Source organism: Symphalangus syndactylus, chromosome 20 (genome assembly GCF_028878055.3).
Source record: "Symphalangus syndactylus isolate Jambi chromosome 20, NHGRI_mSymSyn1-v2.1_pri, whole genome shotgun sequence".
NCBI lineage: Eukaryota > Metazoa > Chordata > Mammalia > Primates > Hylobatidae > Symphalangus > Symphalangus syndactylus.
The window spans coordinates 15,841,839-15,867,383 of NC_072442.2; the positions used below are offsets into that span (position 1 = coordinate 15,841,839).

Here is a 25,545-nt window from a genome sequence, read left to right on the forward strand (position 1 = left end):
CAAGAGTCTCACTTTGTTGCCCCAGCTGTGGTGCGATCTCGGCTCACTGCAACCTTTGCCTCTTGGGTTCAAGCCCAGCCTCAGTCTGATTCTCTAGCCTCAGCCTCCCAAGTAGCTGGGATTACAGGCACCCACCACCATGCTCAGTTAATTTTTGTATTTTTAGTAGAGATGCGGTTTCACCAGTTGGCCAGGCTGGTCTCAAACTCCTGACCTCAAGTGATCCACCCACCATGGCCTCCTAAATTGATGGGATTACAGGCATGAGACACCACACCCAGCCCCATTCTCTACCTTATTCTATATAGTTTACTACATTTTAATGTTTTTAGATATAAATGTAGAAATTATAGTTTTAGTTTTAATGGTTCCTGACAATTTTCTTAAGTTTATTCTGAGCAAATGAAAACTGCTTTTAGGCCAGGCATGGTGGCTTATGCCTGTAATCCCAGCACTTTGGGAGGCTGAGTGAGGCGGATCACCTGAGGTCCAAAGTTCGAGACCAGCCCAGCCAACATGGCGAAACCCCATCTCTACTAAAATACAAAAATTAGCTGGATGTGGTGGTGGGCAGCGGGCACCTGTAATCCCAGCTACTTGGGAGGCTGAGGCAGGGAGAATTGCTTGAACCAAGGCGGCAGAGGTTGCAGTGAGCCGAGATGGCACCACTGCACTCCAGCCTGGCAGCCTGGGCAACAGAGACAGACTCCATCTCAAAAAAAAAAAAAAAGAAAAGAAAGAAAACTGCTTTGATATTTTATATTATGAAAGAAATTTAGCTGGACAGATCCAGCTGTTGCATTTATAAATAGCTACAGATATCTGCAGCAATAAAAGGTTTATTCAGGTTGTTATGGCAACTAAAATTCAGCAGAACTTCAAAGATAAACTATATTGAAGCAAGAGGTATATTAACTGTACGTTTAGTCAAATTACACAATAAAATTGTTGCTTAATATATCATTTTAGATAGCAAGGAATTAGTTTATCATATCAATGTAACTTACTATTTTTAATGTACAAAGATTTTGTTTTTATTTATTTATATTTTTTAGATGGAACCTGGCTCTGTCGCCCAGGCTAGAGTGTAGTGCCATGATCTCGGCTCACTGCAACCTCTGCCTCCCAGGTTCAAGTGATTTTTCTGCCTCAGCCTCCTTTGTAGCTGGGAATACAGGTGCATGCCACCTCACCTGGCTAATTTTTTTTTTTTGCATTTTTAGTAGAGACGGGGTTTCACCGTGTTAGCCAGGATGGTCTCAATCCCCTGACCTCGTGATCCGCCCTCCTCAGCCTCCCAAAGTGCTGGGATTACAGGTGTGATATACAAAAATTTTGTTACTAATTTATCTATATGGGTTTTATATACTTTTAAGGAGCTTTACTTATAGGAATGATGGATCATGCTGACCCATTTAAAACTCTCTTTCTCGGTCTTCTTTGTAATGAGCTGCATGCTTATTTAGATCTGCTGGCTAGGGTTGAGGGTACATTTTTGAGTCAGTGGAATATAGAAAAGCCTGCATTCAGCTTTAAGTCCATGATCTTTTTTTTTTTTTTTGAGACAGAGTCTTGCTCTGTCACCCAGGCTGGAGTGCAATGCCACGATCTCAGCTTACTGCAATCTCCGCCTCCTGGGTTCAAGCAATTCTCCTGCCGCAGCCTCCCAAGTAGCTGGGATTATAGGCGCCCACCACCATGCCCAGCTAATTTTTGTATTTTTAATAGAGACAGGGTTTCACCATGTTGGCCGGGCTGGTCTCGAACTCCTGACCTCTGGTGATCCACCTGCTTTGGCCTCCCAAAGTGCTGGGATTACAGGCATGAGCCACTACACCTGACCAGAATCCATGATCTTATACCAATGTTTTATCCAACTTAACTACCTGGTTATAATCTTTTAAGCCATTTAAATATGTAGGTCTATTCAGATATTCTGTTACAGTGGGTCTATGAGTGGGACATGAGAACCTATAAATTTAAAAAATAATTGGCCAGGGCTGGGCGCGGTGGCTCACGCCTGTAATCCCAACACTTTGGGAGGCTGAGGAGGGTGGATCATGAGGTCAGGAGATCGAGACCATCCTGGCTAACACAGTGAAACCCTGTCTCTACTAAAAATACAAAAAATTAGCCAGGCGTGGTGGCAGGCGCCTGTAGTCCCAGCTACTTGGGAGACTGAGGCAGGAGAATGGCATGAACCCAGGAGGCGGAGCTGGCAGTGAGCCGAGATCGTGCCACTGCACTCCAGCCTGGGCAACAGAGCGAAACTCTGTCTCAAAAAAAAAATAATAATAATAATAATTGGCTGGGCGAGGTGGCTCATGCCTGTAACCCCAGTACTTTGGGAGGTTGAGGTGGGCAGATCACCCGAGGTCAGGAGTTCGAGACCAGCTTGGCCAACATGGTGAAACTCCGTGTCCACTAAAAATACAAAAATTAGCCAGGTGTGGTGGCGGGTGCCTGTAATCTCAGCTACTAGGGAGGCTGAGGCAGGAGAATCACTTGAACCTGGGAGGCAGAGGTTGCAGTGAGCTGAGATCACGCCACTGTACTCCAGCCTGGGCAATAGAGTCTCAGTCTCAAATAATAATAATAATAATAATTTTTATTTTTATTCAATATAATATGTGTATAATTTTAAAAAGTGAAATAGTGTACTGTAAAGCATATACTAAGAACAGTCTCTTACCCTTTTCTTCTTCATTCTCAAGTCCTCCTTGGAAACAACTATTTTAATTTTCTTTTCTTTCTTTTTCTCTTTCTTCCTCTCTTTTCTTTTTCTATACATTGGGACCACAATGGCAAAGGAAGCAACTATTTTTAATTCTGTTTTTTTGTTTGTTTTTTTTTGAGACGGAGTTTCACTCTTGTTTCCCAGGCTGGAGTACAATGCCGCAATCTCACCTCACCGCAACTTCCACCTCCTAGGTTCAAGTGAATTCTCCTGCCTCAGCCTCCCGAGTAGCTGGGATTACAGGCATGCACCACTACGCCTGGCTAATTTTGTATTTTTAATAGAGACAGGGTTTCTCCATGTTGGTCAGGCTGGTCTCGACCTCCTGACCTCTGGTGATCCTCCTGTCTTGGCCTCCCAAAGTGCTGGGATTACAGGCATTAGCCACTGTGCCTGGCCTATTTTTAATTCTTTGTTTCTTCTGGGATTTACCTGTCTCTAAAGAATATTTCATTTGCTGTTTCTTGTTTTTTAAATTATAGACAGTAACTCTTTGTTTTTTATTCTAGAAGATAAAGATTTAACAATCTTATACAACTCCTGCTACCACTTACTTTCCCCCACTAACTCCCAGTATAATCATACCACAACTTTAGGCAAAATAATGTTTACATTGTTTGAATTATGTGTATATTGTTTACAACTGAGCCACTATATACTGTGTTTACATTTTCTTTTCTTTTTTTTTTTTTTTTGAGACAGAGTTTCACTCTAGTTGCCCAGGCTGGAGTGCAATGGTGTGATCTCAGCTCACTGCAACCTCCGCCTCCTGGGTTCAAGCGATTCTTCTGCCTCAGTCTCCTGAGTAGCTGGGATTACAGGCATGCACCACCTTGCCTGGCTAATTTTGTATATTCAGTAGAGACGGGGTTTCTCCATGTTGGTCAGGCTGGTCTCGAACTCCCGACCTCAGGTGATCCGCCTGCCTTGGCCTCCCAAAGTGCTGAACTTACAGGCGTGAGCCACTGTGCCTGGCCCGTGTTTACATTTTCTTTCTTGTATAACCTTTTGTTTTTCCTGGAGTTAGTAATTTACTATTTTTCATTTGTTTAGTTTTCTATGTACCTATTGTCCTTTATTTTCTGAACTCTGCAGTAGAAACATAAAAACCACTATCAGTATAGTTAAACATCCTGGGTAATCATTTTTTATAAGGCTTTCATCTTGGAACTTTGCATCTACTTGTTCCAGTCCAGACTGTATGCACTCTATACCTTCTGTACAGCTGACATTCTGGAGCTCTACCGTGATCCTTGTGGTTCCTGATGCTTCTTTTTCATCAGAGCCTCAGTTTTGTGGTTTTCATTTCTTTCTGGGTTTCTTTTCTCATTTTGCTGGTGGACATCCTTTACTAGTCTTTTTATAAAAGATTCATGGTTAGAAAGCAGGATTAGTGAGCTTAAAAAAAACAAATAAAAGATTCATGGAAGTTAATTTTTTTCAGATGTTTCAGTTAATTTTGTTAACCTGAAATATCTTTATTCCACTCCTCCACTTGATTGTTAGTCTAGTTGGGTACAGAATTTCAGGTTAAAGGCCAAGCGTGGTGGGTCATACCTATAATCCCAGTACCTTGGGAGGCCAAGGCGGGTGAATTGCTTAAGACCTGGAGTTTGAGGACAGCCTGGTCAACATAGTAAGACCCTGTCTCTAGAAGAAAAATTAGCCAGCCGTGGTGGCCCATGCCTGTAGTCCTAGCTACTTGGGAGGCTAAGGCAGGAGGATCACTTGAGCCCAGGCGTTTGAGGCTGCAATGAACTCTGATTAGACTACTGCACTCCAGCCTGGAAATCAGAGCAAGACACTGTCTCTCTAAAAAAACAAAAAACAAAAGGAACAAACAAAAAAATTATGTTAGAAAATTGTTTTCCTACAGAATTTTGAAGGCATTAGTCTATTGTCCCTCAGCTTTCACTGTTGTAATTATTATTATTATTATTATTTGAGATGGAGTCTCGCTCTGTCGCCCAGGCTGTAGCACAGTGGCACAGTCTCGGCTCACTGCAAGCTCCGCCTCCCAGGCTCACGCCATTCGCCTGCTTCAGCCTCCCGAGTAGCTGGGACTACAGGCACCCACCACCACGCCCGGCTGATTTTTGTATTTTTACTAGAGATGGGGTTTCACCATGTTAGCCAGGATGGTCTCAGTCTCCTGACCTCGTGATCCATCCACCTCGGTCTCCCAAAGTGCTGGGATTACAGGCGTGAGCCACTGCGCCCAGCCTTCAGTGTTATTATTAAGAAAGATGATAGCATTCTGATTCCTGATCCTATTCGTATGTGGTTTACTTTATTTTATTTAATTTATTATTATTATTTTTTGAGATGGAGTCTCGCTCTGTCGGCCAGGCTGGAGTGCAGTGGCACGATCTTGGCTCACTGCAACCTCTGCCTCTGGGTTCAAGCAATACTCCTGCCTCAGCCTCCCAAGTACCTAGGACTATAGGCATGTGCCACCATGCCTGGCTAATTTTTGTATTTTTAGTAGAGACAGGGTTTCACCATGTTGGCCAGGCTGGTCTCAAACTCTTATCCTCAAGTGATCCACCCGCCTTGGCCTCCCAAAGTGCTTGGATTACAGGTGTGAGCCACCGCACCTGACCTGTATGTGACTTACTTTATCTATTTTTTTTTTTTTTTTGAGATGGAGTCTCACTCTTGTCACCCAGGCTGGAGTGCAGTGGCGCAATCTCAGCTCACTGCAACCTCCGCTTCCTGGGTTCAAGTGATTCTCCTGCCTCAGCCTCCCAAGTAGCTGGGATTACAGGCACGTGCCACCACGCCCAGCTAATTTTTTGTGTTTTTAGTAGAGACGGGGTTTCACCGTGTTAGCCAGGATGGTCTTGATCTCCTGACCTTGTGATGGCCCGCCTTGGTCTCCCAAAGTGCTAGGATTACAGGCGTGAGCCACTGCAGACTTACTTTATCTTAAAGCTTTTAGACTCTTCTCTTTAGCCAGCATTTTGGGAACTGAGTAAGGGAATACAGCTGTTTATATGTAATTTTTCACGTAGTATTCTTAATTTTAGTAAGGTGATTTACTTCAGTCTCTCAGTATATACCTTGTGTCTTTGAATATAAGGCTATTCTGTTCCAATTAATCAGAAAATAAATATTTTCTCTCCTGCCATGTGAAGGAGGTGCACCTGTTTGGTTGCATGGGAGTTTAGAAGAGTATCTTAGGTATTTCTTCTGTATAATTTCAATGAATTGCAACGTTTCCAGCACTTCTCCTTATACCTGCTGTCTGAGATAGCTAGTATCTACAGTTCCTTAGATTCTTGGAGTTCTTTGATGAGAACCAGCTAGATTCTTGATGTCATCCCCCTATTGGACAGTTTGGACTCAGCTTTCTCTGTTCTGGTATGTTAAGATTGTTACTCCTTCATTCCCTTTCTTGCTTTCAAATATTTGTTAATCTTTTTTGTCTACTATCATTTCTTCCATATCTTTCTGTTATTTTAATTTCACATTTCAGGAGGTTTCTGAGATAAATGCATGTGTGCAGTCTGCTATTTTGAATCAGAAGTCCTGAAAGACCAACATTATTGCCAGTGCTTTTATTGTTTCTGTGATAGGCGCTGTGTTCCAAGGCAGCTCATTTCCTCTTTGGTAAGCACTGTTTTTTAGTGGCTTCTTATCTTGGGTGAAAGTCTTTGTCTCTGTAGGACTATTGATCCTAATTCTACACCTTAGAGTATTCCAAATAAATCTGTTGTCTTCCACATGGTAACCTTTCATAGACTTAAAGACAGTATTAGAACTTCAGTATTTTTTCTTCTCTAGCGTAGAGATAACCTAGTTCCTCTATTTGATCCTCAGAAAATATTGTTTCAAATTTCTTCACTATCCTGGTCACTCACTTCTGAATTAACTGTTCTTAAAGAATGATACCTAGAATTGAGAGCAATATTCCAGGTAGAATCTAACCAGCACAGACTAGATTAAATTATTATCATTTTCTTTTGAAATATTGTTGTGATTAAAAAAAAATAAACCCAGCACTCCTGGTATGTTCTGCAAAGGGAAGAGTTTCTCAGAATTTTATCTGCTTGAAATTAAAGAAAAAACGTAAAGCTTCCACTACTTCTATATATATATAGAGAGAGACCTGAAACATACAATGATTTGTTTTTTTTTTTTTAATTAGAACAATTGGTGCTCCTTTTTAAAAATATTCTGGATTGTAGGTTGAGAATTAAGATGTTCTGCATAATAACATAACAGGAATTTTTAAACTTTAATTTTGAAATATTTTTAGACTCATGTAGAAGTTGCAAAAATAGTACAAAGAGTTCAGATTTACTCTTCACCCAGCTTCCCCCAAAGACATCTTATATAACCATAGTATAATTATCAAAATCAGAAAACTGACATTGGTACAATACTATTTATTAACTAAACTACTGACCTTATTTGGATTTCACCAGGTTTTTGTTTGTTTTTTGAGATGGAGCCTCACTCTGTTACCATGCTGGAGTGCAATGGTGTGGTTTTAGCTCACTGCACCCTCGCCTCCCGGGTCCAAGTGATTCTCCTTCCTCAGCCATCTGAGTAGCTGGCATCACAGGCATGCATCACTACTCCTGGCTATGGTTAATTTTCGTATTTTTTTCTTTTAGTAGAGATGGGGTTTCACCATGTTGATCAGGCTGGTCTTGAACTCCCAGCCTCAAGTGATTCACCTGCCTCAGCCTCACAAGATTTCACCAGTTATTATATACAATCCTTAAAAAACTGTTTGGGGGATGTATGTAGTTCTACAGGATTTTATCACATGTATAAATTCATATGACCATTATCACATTTGGGATATAGAACACCCAAAGAAATTCCCATGTGCTAGCCGTTTACAGTCACACCCCAATCCTAACCCATGGCAACCACTGATCTGTTTTCCATCACCATACTTTTGTTACTTTGAGAATGTTATATAAGTGGAATCATCTAGTATGTGACCTTTTGAAACTCAATAGTTTTTCAACAGTTACCTCGCAGCACCCCCACAGAAGTCTTTAGTTTCTACTGTTGCCATCTTTATGTCCATGAGTACCCCATGTTTAGCTCCCACTTATAAGTGAGAACATGTGGTATTTGGCTTTCTGTTCTTGCATTAATTCACTTAGGATAAAGGCCTCCAGTTGCACCCGTGTTGCTACAAAGGACATGATTTTGTTCTTTTCTTTATGGCTGGATAGTATTCTGTGGTGTATATGTACCACATTTTCTTTATCCAGGCCACATTTGATGGGCATCTAGGTTGATTCCATGTCTTTGCTATTGTGAACAGTGCTGCAGTGAACATGTGAGTGCATATGTCTTTTTGATAGAATTATTTGTTTTCTTTTGGATATATATGCAGTATGGGTAATCGGATTCCTGGGTCAAATGGTAGTTCTGTTTTAAGTTCTTTGAGAAATCTTCAAACTGCTTTCCATAGTGGCTAAGCTAATTTGCATTCTTACCAACAGTGTATAAGTGTTGCCTTTTCTCCACAGCCTTTCCAACATCTGTTGTTTTTTGACTTTTTAGTAATAGCCATTCTGACATCTGACTGATGTGAGATGGCATCTCATTGTGATTTTGATTTGCATTTCTCTGATGATTAGTGATGTGGAGCATTTTTTCATGTTTATTGGCCACATGTATGTCTTCTTTTGTGAAGTGTCTGTTCATGTCTTTTGCCCATTTGGAAGTGTTTTGTGGTTCTTGTAGAGATATTTCCCCTCTTTGCTTAGATGTTAGATGTAGAGTTTTTTGTTTATTTGTTTTATTTTTATTTTTTGGTGGGGTGTGGGGTATGGCTATTGTAAATGGGATTGCATTGTTGACTTGTTTGCCCACTTTGTAATTGGACTGCTTACTTATTTACAGTTGAGGTTAGGGATTTCCTTATTTATTCTAGATATAAATTATTTGTCAAATATATGTGATTTGCAAATATTTTCTCCCAATCTGTGGCTTCTTTTCTCATTTTCTTAATATCTTTCACAGAGGAAAAGTTTTAATTACGATGAAGTCTAATTTATTAATTTTTTCTTTTATGGGCTGTACTTTTGGTGTCATATCTAAGAACATTTTCCCTAAATTTAAGTCACACAGGGTTTCTCTTGTGTTTTCCCTAAGAGTCTTATAGTTCAACATCTGATAAAATTATGCATTTGAAGTTTGTTAATTTTGGTATAAATTGTGAGATTTAGGTCAAGGTCCATTTTGTCTCCTACGGGAGACCAGTTGTCCCATCACCACTTGTTAAAATGACTATCCTTGCTTCATTAAATTGCTTTTATGCCTTTGTCAAAAATTAGTTGTCTGGACAAGTGTGAGTTTATTTTTTACTCTTTTTTTTTTTGTTCTATTGATCTGTGTGTCTATGTCTCCCAATATGACCATTTAACTGTTGTGTCTATATAGTAGGTCTTTAAAAAGCTAATGTGATTACCCTTATTTTATTCTTTTTTTCAAAATTCTTTTAGACATTCTAGTTCCTTTGCCTTTCCATATAAATTTTAGAATCAGCTTGTTCATGTATAAAAATCTGTTAGGATTTTTATAGGAATTGCATTAAGCCAACTGCAGATCAATTTTGAGAGAATTGACGTCTTTACTCTGTAAAGCCTCCGAATCCATGAGAATGCCACATCTCCCCAGTTATTTAGGTCATTAAAACCTTTTTTTGGCCTGATGCAGTGACTCATGCCTGTAATCCCAGCACTTTGAGAGTCTGAGGTGGGAGGATCACTTGAGCACAGGAGTTCGAGACCAGCCTCAGCAACATAGTGAGACCTCATCTCTACAAAAAATAGAAAAATTCGCCAACCGTGGTGGCACATGCCTGTAGTCCCAGCTACTGGGGAGGCTTAGGCGAGGTGATTGATTGAGTCTGGGAGGTCAAGGGTATAGTAAGCCACAATCATTTGTGTCACTGCACTTTAGCCTCGGTGACAGAGCAAGACCCTATCTCAAATAAAATAAAATAAAATAAAATAAAATAAAATAAAATAAAATTCATCAGTATTTTATAGTTTTTAGCACACAGATCCTGTGCATGTTTTGTTATATTTATACCCGAATTTTAATTTTTTTTAGTGTTATTGTAAATGTTCTGGGAAATTTTATTACCTGTGATACTGTTGAGCCTTCCCACTGTAGCTTTATATTTTATTAAAACATACATTTTTGACTGAGTGTAGTGGCTCGCACCTGTAATCCCAGCATTTAGGAGGCTGAGGTAGGAGGATTGCTTGAGCCCAGGAGTTCAAGACTAGCTTAGGCAATATAGTGAGACCTCTATCTACAAAAAATTTTTAAAAATTAGCCATGCATGGTGGTGCATGCCTGCAGTCCCAGCTATTCAGGAGGCTGAGGCAGGAGGATTGCTTGAGCCCAGGATTTTGAGGCTGCAGTGAGCTATGATCATGCTACTGCACTCCAGCCTGAGTGACAGAAGAAGACCCCGTCTCAAATAACAAAACAAAACAAAAACAAATGGGGTGCTCGCTTCAGCAGCACATATACTAAAAATGATACAGAGAAGATTAGCATGGTCCCTGCACAAAGATCACACTCAAATGTTAAATATTATAATTAAAAAAAAAAATGGGGAAACTGAGACTTAGAACAGTCAAGTAATTAATTGCCTAAGGTTACAAAATTGGTAAACAGTAGAGCTAGGATTCAAAGTCAGGTGTGGCTTTAGAATCTCTAACATGATGTTAACCACTGTACTATGCTGCCCAGAGCAAAACCATCCTGATATACTCTAATGGCAACTGTTTTTTAAGTTTTGGGTATATATTGTTGCTCAAAAATGACAAGACTACTAACTTTATCTTTTATGTTACCCAGATTAAAATTCTTTCAGGAAAAAATGAACTATATATAATATTAAGATTAATGTATTTCATCATCTACCTTCTTCTTATCTAAATCAAAGAATTCCCAGGGGGCCTGGCATGGTGGCTCACACCCGCACTTTGGGAAGCCAAGGCATGAGGATTTAATGAGGCCAGGAGTTCAAGACCAGCCTGGGTGACAGAGTAAGAGCCTGTCTTTACAAAAAAAAAAAATTTTTTGTTTTCTTGAGATGGAGTCTCGCTCTGTCGCCCAGGCTGGGAGTACAGTGGTGCGATCTTGGCTCACTGCAACCTCTGCCACCCAGGTTCAAGTGATTCTCTTGCCTCAGCCTCCTGAGTAGCTGGGATTACAGGCGCACACCACCACACCCAGCTAATTTTTGTGTTTTTAGTAGAGACGGGGTTTCACCATATTGGTCAGGCTGGTCTCGAGCTCCTGACCTTGTGATCTGCCTGCCTCAGCCTCCTAAAGTGCTGGGATTACAAGGCATGAGCCACCGTGCCCGGCCACAAAAAAATTTAAGATCAACTGGGTTTGTTGGCGCATGCCTGTAGTCTTAGGTACTCCAGAGGCTGAGATGGGAGGATCACTTGAGCCCAGGAGTTGGAGGTTACAGTGGGCCATGATGGTCCCACTGCACTCCAGCCTGGGTAACAGAGTAAAACCCTGTCTCTTAAAAAAAAAAAAAAAAAAAAAGAATTCCCAGGATATACAACTGTCAGAGAATGAGAATAAACACACACACACACACACACACACACACACACACACACACACACTAAATCTCTCATTATCCCTAATAGTTACAAACTGATTTTACTTTTATTTAAGATTACTCAGAAAAATTTATTGGACTTCTAATTTATATTAAGAAATTGTTTTAAAAGGCCATCAGAAATTCTATTAAAATCATGAGGCTTTTTTTTTTTTTTTTTAAGACAGAGTCTCGCACTGTCACCTAGACTAGAGTGCAGTGGTGCAATCTCCGCTCACTGCAACCTCTGCCTCCCGGGTTCAAGTGATTCTCCTGCCTCAGCCTCCTGAGTAGCTGGGATTACAGGTGCCTGCCACCACTCCTGGCCAATTTTTTGTATTTTTAGTAGAGACAGGGTTTCACCGTGTTAGCCAGGATGGTCTCGATCTCCTGACCTCAGGTGATCCACCCGCCTCGGCCTCCCAGAACGTTGGGATTACAGGCGTAAGCCACCACAACCGGCCCATGAGGCTTTTATAAATTATATATGCTACGCATTTGCTAATTTAGACAATGTAGTATGCTGTTTATAAAAGTTGGAAGCATTTGAGAAGTTAGTCTTGACTCTGTCTCATCTCCAGCCAGGGCTCTTAGACTGTCCCAGAGAAGGTGATGATCACTGACAATAACATGTTGATAAATCTTTGAAGCCTTTCAATTAAGAAAGTCCTCTGGAATGTAAACATAGATCTTATACCTGTCACAAAAATTAACTTAAAATAGATCATACACATAAATGTAAAATGCACAACTTATAAGACTTCTAGAAGATAACATAGGAGAAATCTAGTGACCTTGAGTTTGGCCATGAGTTTTAGATACAACTCAAATAACATGGAGGAAAAAAACATTGATAAAATTGACTTTAAACTTGTGTTCTGGGAAAGACACAGTAAAGGGAGTTAAAAGGTAAGTCACAAACTGGGAGAAAATCTTTGCAAAACACATATCTGATAAAGGACTTGTACCCAAAATATACAAAGAACACTTAGAATTCAACATAAGAAAGTGAACAACCCAATTAAAAAAGGAGCAAAAGATCTGAACAGATACCTCAATAAAGAGGATGTAGAGACAGCAAATAAACACCTAAAAAGACCTCAACATCATTTGTCTTTAGGGAATTGCAGGTTAAAACAATGAGATACCATTAAAGTCTGTTAGAATGGCTAAATTTAAAAACTGAAAAGCTGGCGAGGATGAAATGCCAGTGAGGATGAAAAACAAAAGAAACTTTCATCTTTGCTGGTGGAAATGCAAAATGGTATAGCCACTTTGGAAAACAGTTTGGCAGTGGCTTACAAGAAAGATAAACATATTCTTACCATATGATCTAGCAATTAATCACATTTCTAGGTGCAATAGACATACCCAGTTGAGTTGTAAACTTATGTCCACACAGAAACCTGCAAAGGAATGTTTACAGCAGCTTTATTCATAACTGCCCCCAAACTGGATGCAACAGATTGTCCCTTGATAGGCGAATGGATAACCAAACTATTGTGATACATTCATACAGTGGAATGTTATTAAGTGATCAAAGGAAAGGAGATATTAAACCAGGAAAAGACATGGAGAAAACATAGATGCATATTGTTAAGTAATTGAAAAACCTATGTACTGTAACAATTCCAATTATATAACATTCTGGAGGAGGAAAATTATGGTGGCAGTAAAAAGATCAGTGGTTGTCAGAGGTTGTTGACAGTAGTGAGGGAGGGATGAATAGGTGAAGCAGAGTGGTATTTTAGGGTGGTGAAACTAGTCTGTACGCACCGTAATGGTGGATATGTGACATTATGCGTTTGTTAAAGTCTGTAGAACTTTACAGCACGAAAAGTTAACCTCAGTGTGTACAAATTCAACAATGGCTTTCAGAGGTAGGCATGGTGGCTTCTGCCTGTAGTCCCAGCTACTTGGGAGGCTGAGATAAGAAGATCACTTGAGGCCAAGAGTTCAAGTCCAGCTTGGGACTTGAGTTCAAGTCCAGCAACATGGCAAGACCTTGTCTCTAAAAAAAAAAAATTTTTTTTAAGGAAAAAATAATATAATTCAGGAAGTCATGGGATTTGGGAAAGAAAGCAGACTGTGACGAGAGCATCTAACTATATTACAAATATATGAAACAACCTCACCAAAAGGGATGGGGAGAAAAGTGCTACCCTAACTTTGAAAATGACTGGAGTCTGTAAAACTAAAGGCCAAAGGAACTGTACAAGAGTACTTACTCAAGTTGATAAAGTTTTTCTGCATGGGTTTATAGGTTAATAAATGCATTGTTGCTATACTTGTACACTAACATTGAACAATAAGAAAATAGATAGCAGGTAGTGGGAGCCAGGTTTCTCACTGTTGGAGTGAAGATTTTACAAATCAACAAGGGAGGAAGCTAGAATGACCCATGTGGTAATGGATTAACGTTGAAGATACTAGAAGAGCTCATATATAGTTAGATAGTTGCATGTGGAAATTTTTATAGATGGGTATGTGCACAAGTTAGTATACATACTATAAAGTTTAGAAGTTTACAACACCACCACCACTTCTGACTCCAACTGTAAGTTTAGGGGTCCCCAAGATCACCCTCATGTTGAATAATTCCCTAGAGGTACTCACAGAGCTCACTGAAAGCTGTTATATTTACAGTTATGGTTTATTACAATAAAAGGATACATATTAAAACCAGCCAAGGGAAGAAGCACATGGGACAGAGTGCAGGAGAATTCCTCATGTGAAGCTTCCAGTTTCTTCTACTGCTGGACTAATGGACAGTGGTAACTTCCCCCAGCAACAATTTGTGACAACACGCTAGAAGTATTGCCAACCAGGTGAGATCACTCAAGCCTTGGTGTCCAGAGTTTTTGTTGGGGCTTGGTCATATAGACGTGATTGACCACTCACATGGCTGTTTTTTGTTACAGATACCACATGGCTCAAAACCTCCACCATTAAGTACATTGTTAGCATAGGCTATCTGGCATGGCCTAAAGCTCCCAGATTAACAAGGACCTACTTTTCAGTCAGGCATTACAGAGGCTTAGAGAATACCTCCCTGGAGCCAAGGGCAAAAGCCAGACCAATTCAGTAGTAACAAGTATACCTAGTGCTCAGATCTTGGTTTCTAATATTATTCTTCAGTAAGAGTAACCAGGACTCCTTGGAGAAATGGCTGATTCCAGGGATAGGGTAGAAAATGTACAGAACCAGCCTGGGGCATCTTGTAGAGGCAGAAAGTAAGAAAGTGCTAAAGAAAAAAAAAAAAGATCACTGTGAGAGGTATGTAAAAGAAGCCAAATGAAAGAGCACCCAATGGGAAAATTTAGAAATATTTGAGTAAAATAAATGAATGAATACCATACTATTGTATTATAACCGAAAGTATAACATAAATATTCATGATTGTGGTGGGTTGCAGCTGATCTGGGCCAGCATCATCAGTGGTAAAATAATTTGCTGAAACAGCTGTGAGTTAAAGAAAGTAAGTGTATTAGAGAGAAAGTATGTTGCAAGGAAGCATTGGGCAGCACAGCAGAGAAGAAGCTGTCTGCAAAGAGGCAGGGCTGGAGGGAAGTTTTATGGGATGGACCTGGAAGGGGACTACATGTAGAACGAGGTATTTGGGAACAGGATATTGTGCAAACAGGATGTTTGTAGTTAGCTGTTTCTCAGAACAAGTGTTCTCCCCCACCCTGGGGCACCCCCCTTGTTGTTGCTAACTTATCAGGACTCCACAATGAGTTCATACTGATATATAAATAATTGGATAAATTAATAAATGGTAGTGAATAGACAAATCTTTCCATATGGAATAATGCTAATTATATTTTCTAGATACTCCATCCTAAGGACAGGGAGCATAATTCCCCACTCCTTAAGTGTGGGCTGTGCATAGTGACTTCCTTCCAAAGAGTCCCTTATGAAAAGTGGGGAGTGGGAGGAAAGGAATAACTTTATGGGAGAGATGTGACAAACACACCTTCAAGCCAAGTGATTATGGTCAATATAAACAGTCATAAATCATGTTGATGTCATATATACCCTCAATATGCTATGATGAAAAATGGCACTTCATCTGTGTGATCTTTGTCACAAAAGTCTGTAACACCAATCTAACTGTGAGAAAAACAATACTTTCTTCTTTTTTTTTTTTGAGGCGGAGCCTTGCTCTGTCACCCAGACTGGAGTGCAGTGCAGTGGTGCAATCTTGACTCACTGCAGCTTCCACCTCCCAGGTTCAAGCAATTCTACTGCCTCAGCCTCCCGAATAGGTGGGATTACAGGTGCACACCACCGTGACCAGCTAATTTTTGTGGGGTTTTTTGTTTGTTTTTTGTTTTGAGACAGTCTTACTCTGTTGCCCAGGCTGGAGTGCAGTGGCATGACCTCGGCTCACTGCAACCTCTGCCTCCTGGGTTCAAGCGATTCTCCTGCCTCAGCCTCCTGAGTAGCTAGGACTACAGGTGTGCACCGCCACGCCTGGCTAATTTTTGTATTTTTTAGTAAAGATGGGATTTCACCATATTGGCCAGGCTGGTCTTGAACTCCTGACCTTGTGATCCGCCCTCCTTGGCCTCCCAAAGTGCTGTGATTATAGGCATGAGCTGCTGTGCCTGGCCAATTTTTGTATTTTTAATAGAGATGGGGTTTCCCCATGTTGGGTAGGCTAGTCTCAAACTCCTGACCTTAAATGATCCACCCACCTTGGCCTCCCAAAGTACTGGGACTACAGGCGCGAGCCACAGTGCCCGGCCTGAGAAAAACAAATTCTAGTAGAGGGCCATCCTACAGTATACCTGACCAGAACTCTTTAAACTGTCAAGATTCTCAAAAAGAGAAAGTCTGAGAAACAATCACAGCTAAGAGACACCTAAGGAGACGCGACAAGTAAACGTAATATAGGGGCATCCTGAATGGGATACTGGAACAGAAAAAAGACATTAAGTAAAAACTAAGGAAATCAAACTATGGACCAGTTAATAATAACTTTTCAGTATTCATTCATTAACTGTAATAAGTGAGCCATACTAACATAAGCTGTTAATAATAGGGGAAAATGGAAAATGTGTGTGTATGTTGGGGGGCATATGAAAATGCTACACTATCTACTCAATTTGTAAATCGAAAACTGTTGGCTGGGTGCAGTGGCTCATGCCTGTAATCCCAGCACTTTGGGAGGCCAAGGCGGGTGGATCACTTGAGGTCAAGAGTTTGAGAACAGCCTGATCAACATGGTGAAACCCTGTTTCTACTAAAAATACAAAATTAGCCAGGTGTGGTGGTGCACACCTGTAATCCCAGCTACTCGGGAGGATGAGGCAGAAGAATCTCTTGAACCTGGGAGGTGGAGGTTGCAGTGAGCCAAACTCATGCCATTGCACTCCAGCCTGGGCAACGAGAGCAAAATCTCTGTCTCAAAAAAAAAAAAAAAAAAAAGTTTAGAATGTTTTGATTTTAAAAAGAATTATAATTTTAAAAACTGTAGAACAGGCTGGGCTCTGGGTGGCTCATGCCTGTACTCCTAGCACTTTGGGATGCCGAGGCAGGCAGATCACGAGGTCAGGAGATCTAGACCATCCTGGCTACACAGTGAAACCCTGTCTCTACTAAAAATAAAAAAAAATTAGTTGGGCGTGGTGGTGGCGCCTGTAGTGCCAGGCTGGAGAATGGCATGAACCTGGGAGGCAGAGAACCTGGGAGGCGTGAACCTGGGAGGCAGGAGAATGGCATGAACCTGGGGGGCAGAGCTTTCAGTGAGCCGTGATTGCACCACGGCACTCCAGTCTGGGCGACAGAGTGAGACTCCCTCTCAAAAAAAAAAAAAATTAATTAAATAAAAATTAAAATAAAAAACTAGCTGGGCGTGGTGGTGCACATCTGTAGTCCCAGCTATACTTGGAAGGGTGAGGCAGGAGAATTGCTTGAACCCAGGAGGTAGAGGTTGCAGTGAGCCAAGATCGCACCACTTAGCCTGGGTGACAGAGCAAGACCCTGTCTAAAAAAAATAAAAATAAAAATAAAACTGTAGAACAAGGCCGGGCACAGTGGCTCACACCTGTAATCCTAGCACTTTGGGAGGCCAAGGCAAGCAGATTGCTTGAGCCCAGGAATTTGAGACAAGCCTGGGCAACATGGTGAAACCCTGTGTCTAAAATGCAAAAATTAGCTGGGCATGGTGGTGTGTGCCCAGAGTCACAACTGCTCAGGAGGCTGAGATGGGAGGATCAACTGAGCCCTGGAGGTTGAGGTTGCACTGAGCCATGATCATGCCAATGCACTCCAGCCTGGGCACAGAGCTAGACCCTGTCACAAAACAAAACAAAACAAAACAAAACAAAACAAAACAAAACATTGTGAAACAATGAAGATTGTAGGGGAAATGGCATATGAAAAAGTGATTTATCATAAATGGGACCCCCTAAGCATACGATGTAAACAAATATCTGACCTTCAAAGGAGGGTGCAGAGTATGCTTTGCAAGTCTTTAGGCAGAGCATTATAGTTTTGTCACATACCTTTCTATACGTCATATAGAGTTAAGTACAGAGATACATTATTTTGGGAATTAAGTTCTTAAGAATTATAATACTTTTTTTTTTTTTTTTTGAGGCAGAGTCTCGCTCTGTCGCCCAGGCTGGAGTGCAGTGGCGCAATCTCGGCTCACTGCAAGCTCCGCCTCCCGGGTTCACGCCATTCTCCTGCCTCAGCCTCTCCGAGTAGCTGGGACTACAGGCACCCGCCACCACGCCCGGCTAATTTTTTTGTATTTTTAGTAGAGACGGGGTTTCACCGTGGTCTCGATGTCCTGACCTCGTGATCCGCCCGCCTCAGCCTCCCAAAGTGCTGGGATTACAAGCGTGAGCCACCGTGCCCGGCCTATAATACTATTTTTTGAGAAATGTATTTCAACTGTCATTTTACTGAAGGACTGTAAGTCCTGGGATATTAGAGAATTTCACTTATTACAAAGATTAAAAGCAAACATGATTAATAATTACAAATGTATTGAATTATCTGAATTTATTGTGAAGATTTTCTAATATGATTAGTTGATTTTAAAAGTTATCAAGGTTTCTGGTATAAAAAAAGAATTATAGCTAATTGTAATTTATATTTCAAATGGGTATGAAAGTGAATAATAAGGGTAACAGTAAAAGGAAGAAAATAAAATTATAATAAAAATGAGAACATAATGCTTACAGATTAAAAAGTGATATAAAGGGATAACTTTTCAGAAGAGATTAAAAACTATCTAGAATAATATAATATACATTGTATGACTGCTGGATTTTATGAGTACATCCTCCAGCCTCGTATTGAGTTTGTAAAGAAATAGTGACTGTTTCCCTCATTAATGGCAAGTGTAAATAGCCGAGTTGGGTATTCAAAGACAATTTACCACCTCCCCACGTGGGGCTTTGGAAGGTTGTCACTAAACTAATTATTTCCATGAAAATGTGTTAATGGAATTTATTTCACTATTGAGTCCTTACTTCTATCTAGAGTCTTTTATAGAGGCAATATATTTTATAAAACTGCATGGAAAAAGATATCAGCAATCAATCTTTAGAGTAGTAGACTTTTGCAAAAACATGATTTCTATTGTATTTGTACCCTAATAAGAAATCTAGCAGTCTTCTAGCAAAGAACGTCACAAGATCTTACAGAAAATTTGGTTTGAACTAAGAGACTAAAGAGACATAGAGACCAAATTTTTAAAGTTAAAATATTTCTATCAATAACCTTTTATTCAAGTATTATTGAGTTTTATTTTCATTAGATAATGGCACTGGCTTCTCATATATATTGCATATAGTATTGCAGTCTGGGAATGGCATAGTCACTTTCCTCCATCATAGTAAACTTTGCCTGTGTCTGAATGCCCAGTCTTAACAGTGTTGCTAATCACTTACGTGATATGTTTGACCAAGTCTATATTTGCTGGAAATTTCTGACATTGTAAATATTTGGGTATATTGTTGTAATCATCATTAATTAGTATTTTCAGGAAGGAACCAGGGATAACATATAGCAACCTAGCAAGTGGATTTACTTTTACAGATTCGTTCCTCTACAATTCTGTTCATGGTTCATGGTTTTTTTTTTTTTCAGTTTCTTTTATTGTGGTAAAATACACATAACAAAATATGCTGTCTTACCCATTTTTAAGTATACAATTTATTGGCATTAAGTACATTAATATTATTGTACAACTATCACCACCATCCATCTCCAGAACTCTTCATTTTGCAAAATTGAAACTTTCTATCCATTAAACAGTAACTTCTCATTCCTTCCTCCTCTTATCATTCTGCTTTTTGACTATGATTTGGACTACAATGAATAACTAATTTAAGTGGAATCGTACAGTATTTATCTTTTTGTGACCAATTTATTTCAGTTAACATGATGTCCTCATCAAGGTTCACTCATATTACGGCATATATTAGAATTTATTTATTTATTTTTGTTTGTTTGTTTGTTTTTGAGACAGAGTCTCACTCTGTCGCTAGGCTGGAGTGCAGTGGCGCGATCTTGGCTCACTGCAACTTCCTCCTCCCACATTCAAGAGATTCTCCTGCCTCAGCCTCCCAAGTAGCTGGGACTACAGGCGTGCAGCATCACACCCAGCTAATTTTTGTATTTTTAGTAGAGATGGAGTTTCACCATGTTGGTCAGGCTGGTCTCGAACTCCTGACCTCAGGTCATCTGCCGACCTCGGCCTCCCAAAGTGTTGGTATTATATGCATGAGCCACTGTGCCCAGCCAAAATGTATTTCCTCTTTAAGGCTTAATAATATTCTGTTGTATATATGTACCACATTTTGCTTATCCATTCATCAGTTGATACCTGGGTTGCTTCCATGTTTTAGCTACTGTGAATAATGCTGCTATGATTAAAAATGTTATGATTATAAATGTATAAGTATCTCTTTGGGACCCAATTCTTTTGAGTATATACCCATAGAATTGCTGGGTCATTTGGTAATTCTATTTTAAACTCTTTGAAGAAACCGTTTTCCCCAGTGGTTGTACTATTTTACATTTTCTTTCTTTTTTATTATTATTATACTTTAAGTTCTGGGTACATGTGCACAACGTGCAGGTTTGTTACATATGTATTCATGTGTCTATTGGTTGCATAAATGTCTTCTTTTGAGAAGTGTCTGTTCATATCCTTTGCCCACTTTTTGATGGGGTTGTTTTATTTTCTCTTGTAAATTTGTTTAAGTTCTTTATAGATTCTGGATATTAGCCCTTTGTCAGGTGGGTAGATTGTAAAAATTTTCTCCCATTCTGTAGGTTGCCTGTTCACTCTGATGGTAGTTTCTTTTGCTGTGCAGAAGCTCTTTAGTTTAATTAAATCCCGTTTTTCAATTTTGGCTTTTGTTGCCATTGCTTTTGGTGTTTTAGTCATGAAGTCCTTGCCCATGCCTATGGCCTGAATGGTATTGCCTAGATTTTCTTCTAGGCTTTTTATGATTTTAGGTCTAACATTTAAGTCTTTAATCCATCTCGAATTCATTTTTGTGTAAGGTGTAAGGAAGGCATCCAGTTTCAGCTTTCTACATATGGCTAGCCAGTTTTCCCAGCACCATTTATTAAACAGGGAATCCTTTCCCTGTTTCTTGTGTTTGGCACATTTGTCAACGATCAGATGGTTGTAGATGTGTGGTATTATTTCTGAGGGCTCTGTTCTGTTCCATTGGTCTATATCTCTGTTTTGGTACCAGTACCATGCTGCTTTGGTTACTGTAGCCTTGTAGTATAGTTTGAAGTCAGGTAGCATGATGCCTCCAGCTTTGTTCTTTTGGCTTAGGATTGTCTTGGCAATGCAGGCTCTTTTTTGGTTCCATATGAACTTGAAAGTAGTTTTTTCCAATTCTGTGAAGAAAGTCATCGGTAGTTTAATGGGTATGGCATTGAATCTATAAATTACCTTGGGCTGTATGGCCATTTTCACAATATTGATTCTTCCTATCCATGAGCATGGAATGTTCTTCCATTTGTTTGTGTTCTCTCTTATTTTGTTGAGCAGCGGTTTGTTGTTCTCTTTGAAGAGGTCCTTCACATCCCTTATAAGTTGGATTCCCAGGTTTTTTATTCTCTTTGAAGCAATCATGAATGGGAGTTCACTCATGATTTGGCTCTCTGTTTGTCTGTTATTGGTGTATAGGAATGCTTGTGATTTTTGCACATTGATTTTGTATCCTGAGACTTTGCTGAAGTTGCTTATCAGCTTAAGGAGATTTGGGGCTGAGACGATGGGGTTTTCTAAATATACAATCATGTCATCTGCAAACAGGGATAATTTGACTTCCTCTTTTCCTAATTGAATACCCTTTATTTCCTTCTCCTGCCTGATTGCCCTGGCCAGAACTTCTAACACTATGTTGAATAGGAGTGGTGAGAGAGGGCATCCCTGTCTTGTGCCAGTTTTCAAAGGGAATGCTTCCAGTTTTTGCCCATTAGTATGATATTGGCTGTGGGTTTGTCATAAATAGCTCTTACTATTTTTAGATACATCCCATCAATACCTAGTTTACTGAGAGTTTTTAGCATGAAGGGCTGTTGAATTTTGTTGAAGGCCTTTTCTGCATCTATTGAGATAATCATGTGGTTTTTGTCTTTGGTTCTGTTTATGTGATGGATTATGTTTATTGATTTGTTCATGTTGAACCAGCCTTGCATCCCATGGATGAAGCCAACTTGATCGTGGTGGATAAGCTTTTTGATGTGCTGCTGGATTCGGTTTGCCAGTATTTTATTGAGGATTTTTGCATTGATGTTCATCAGGGATATTGGTCTAAAATTCTCTTCTTTTGTTGTGTCTCTGCCAGGCTTTGGTATCAGGATGATGTTGGCCTCATAAAATGAATTAGGGAGGATTCCCTCTTTTTCTATTGATTGGAATAGTTTCGGAAGGAATGGTACCAGCTCCTCTTTGTACCTCTGGTAGAATTCGGCTGTGAATCCGTCTGGTCCTGGACTTTTTTTGATTGGTAGGCTATTAATTATTGCCTCAATTTCAGAACCTATTATTGGTGTATTCAGAGATTCAACTTCTTCCTGGTTTAGTCTTGGGAGGGTGTATGTGTCCAGGAATTTATCCATTTCTTCTAGATTTTTTACTTCATTTGTGTAGAGGTGTTTATAGTATTCTCTGATGGTAGTTTGTGTTTCTGTGGGATTGGTGGTGATATCCCCTTTATTATTTTTTATTGCATCTATTTGATTCTTCTCTCTTCATTAGTCTTGCTAGCAGTCTATCAATTTTGTTGATCTTTTCAAAAAACCAGCTCCTGGATTCATTGATTTTTTTGAAGGGTTTTTTGTGTCTCTATCTCCTTCAGTTCTGCTCTGATCTTAGTTATTTCTTGCCGTCTGCTAGCTTTTGAATGTGTTTGCTCTTGCTTCTCTAGTTCTTTTAATTGTGATGTTAGGGTGTCAATTTTAGATCCTTCCTGCTTTCTCTTGTGGGCATTTAGTGCTATAAATTTCCCTCTACATACTGCTTTAAATGTGTCCCAGAGATTCTGGTATGTTGTGTCTTTGTTCTCATTGGTTTCAAAGAACATCTTTATTTCTGCCTTCATTTCGTTATGTACCCAGTAGTCATTCAGGAGCAGGTTGTTCAGTTTCCATGTAGTTGAGCGGTTTTGAGTGAGTTTCTTAATCCTGAGTTCTACTTTGATTGCACTGTGGTCTGAGAGACAGTTTGTTATAATTTCTATTCTTTTACATTTGCTGAGGAGTGCTTTACTTCTAACTATGTGGTCAGTTTTGGAATAAGTGTGATGTGGTGCTGAGAACAATGTATATTCTGTTGATTTGGGGTGGAGAGTTCTGTAGATGTCTATTAGGTCTGCTTGGTGCAGAGCTGAGTTCAATTCCTGGATATCCTTGTTAACTTCCTGTCTTGTTGATCTGTCTAATGTTGACAGTGGGGTGTTAAAGTCTCCCATTATCATTGTGTGGAAGTCTAAGTCTCTTTGTAGGTCTCTAAGGACTTGCTTTATGAATCTGGGTGCTCCTGTATTGGGTGCATATATATTTAGGATAGTTAGCTCTTCTTGTTGAATTGATCCCTTTACCATTATGTAATGGCCTTCTTTGTCTCTTTTGATCTTTGTTGGTTTAAAGTCTGTTTTATCAGAGACTAGAATTGCAACCCCTGCTGTTTTTTGTTTTCCATTTGCTTGGTAGATCTTCCTCCATCCCTTTATTTTGAGCCTATGTGTGTCTCTGCACATGAGATGGGTCTCCTGAATACAGCACACTGATGGGTCTTGGCTCTTTATCCAATTTGCCAGTCTGTGTCTTTTAATTGGAGCATTTAGCCAATTTACATTTAAGGTTAATGTTGTTATGTGTGAATTTGATCCTGTCATTATGATATTAGCTGGTTATTTTGCTCGTTAGTTGATGCAGTTTCTTCCTCACATCGATGGTCTTTACAATTTGGCATGTTTTTGCAGTGGCTGGTACTGGTTGTTCCTTTCCATGTTTAGTGCTTCCTTCAGGAGCTCTTGTAAGGCAGGCCTGGTGGTGACAAAATCTCTCAGCATTCGTTTGTCTGTAAAAGATTTTATTTCTCCTTCACTTATGAAGCTTAGTTTGGCTGAATATGAAATTCTGGGTTGAAAATTCTTTTCTTTAAGAATGTTGAGTATTGGCCCCCACTCTCTTCTGGCTTATAGAGTTTCTGCTGAGAGATCCACTGTTAGTCTGATGGGCTTCCCTTTGTGAGTAATCCGACCTTTCTCTCTGGCTGCCCTTAACATTTTTTCCTTCAACTTTGATGAATCTGACAATTATGTGTCTTGGAGTTGCTCTTCTCGAGGAGTATCTTTGTGGTGTTCTCTGTATTTCCTGAATTTGAATGTTGGCCTGCCTTGCTAGGTTGGGGAAGTTCTCCTGGATAATATCCTGAAAAGTGTTTCCCAGCTTGGTTCCATTCTCCCCATCACTTTCAGGTACACCAGTCAGACGGAGATTTGGTCTTTTCACATAGTCCCATATTTCTTGGAGGCTTTGTTCATTTCTTTTTACTATTTTTTCTCTAAACTTCTCTTCTTGCTTCATTTCATTCATTTGATCTTCAATTACTGATACCCTTTCTTCCACTTGATCAAATCGGCTACCGAAGCTTGTGCATGCGTCATGTAGTTCTTGTGCCACGTTTTTCAGCTCCATCAGGTCATTTAAGGACTTCTCTACAATGTTTATTCTAGTTAGCCATTCGTCTAATCTTTTTTCAAGGTTTTTAGCTTCTTTGAGATGGGTTCGAACACCCTCCTTTAGCTCAGAGAAGTTTGTTATTACCAATCGTCTGAAGCCTTCTTCTCTCAACTCGTCAGTCATTCTCCGTCTAGCTTTGTTCTGTTGCTGGCGAGGAGCTGCTTTCCTTTGGAGGAGAAGAGGCGCTCTGATTTTTAGAATTTTCAGCTTTTCTGCTGTGGTTTCTCCCCATCTTTGTGGTTTTTTCTACCTTTGGTCTTTGATGATGGTGATGTACAGATGGGATTTTGGTGTGGATGTCCTTTGTGTTTGTTAGTTTTCCTTCTAACAGTCAGGACCCTCAGCTGCAGGTCTGTTGGAGTTTGCTGGAGGTCCACTCCAGACCTGTTTGCCTGGGTATCACCAGCAGATGCTGTGGAACAGCAAATATTGCAGAATGGCAGATATTGCTGCCTGATCCTTCCTCTGGAAACTTCGTCTCAGAGGGGCACCTGGCTGTATGAGATGTCAGTCGGCCCCTACTGGGAGGTGTCTCCCAGTTAGGCTACTCGGGGGTCAGGGACCCACTTGAGGAGGCAATATGTCATTTCTCAGATCTCATACTCTGCGCTGGGAGAACTACTACTCTATTCAAAGCTGTCAGACAGGGACGTTTAAGTCTGTGAAGTTTCTGCTCCTTTTGTTCAGCTATGCCCTGCCCCCAGAGGTGGAGTCTACAGAGGCAGGCAGGCCTCCTTGGGCTGCGGTGGGCTCCACCCAGTTTGAGCTTCCACTTTGTTTACCTACTCAAGCCTCAGCAAGGAGCGAGGCTCCGTAGGTGTGGGACCCTCCAAGCCAGGCATGGGTTATAATCTCCTGGTGTGCTGTTTGCTAAGGCCATTGGAAAAGCGCAGTATTAGGGGTGGGAGTGACCTGATTTTCCAGGTACCGTCTGTCACGGCTTCCCTTTGCTAGGAAA

The 25,545-nt window shown here is 40.2% G+C and overlaps 1 protein-coding gene and 1 pseudogene across 1 annotated transcript in view; both read left to right on the top strand.

The window, feature by feature from the left end:
- The window catches only part of PPM1E (protein phosphatase, Mg2+/Mn2+ dependent 1E), a 224,770-nt gene that overhangs the window by 67,124 nt on the left and 132,101 nt on the right, over positions 1 to 25,545 (top strand). The window lies entirely within an intron of this gene.
- LOC129470812 (uncharacterized) lies at positions 10,231 to 10,330 on the top strand (annotated as a pseudogene).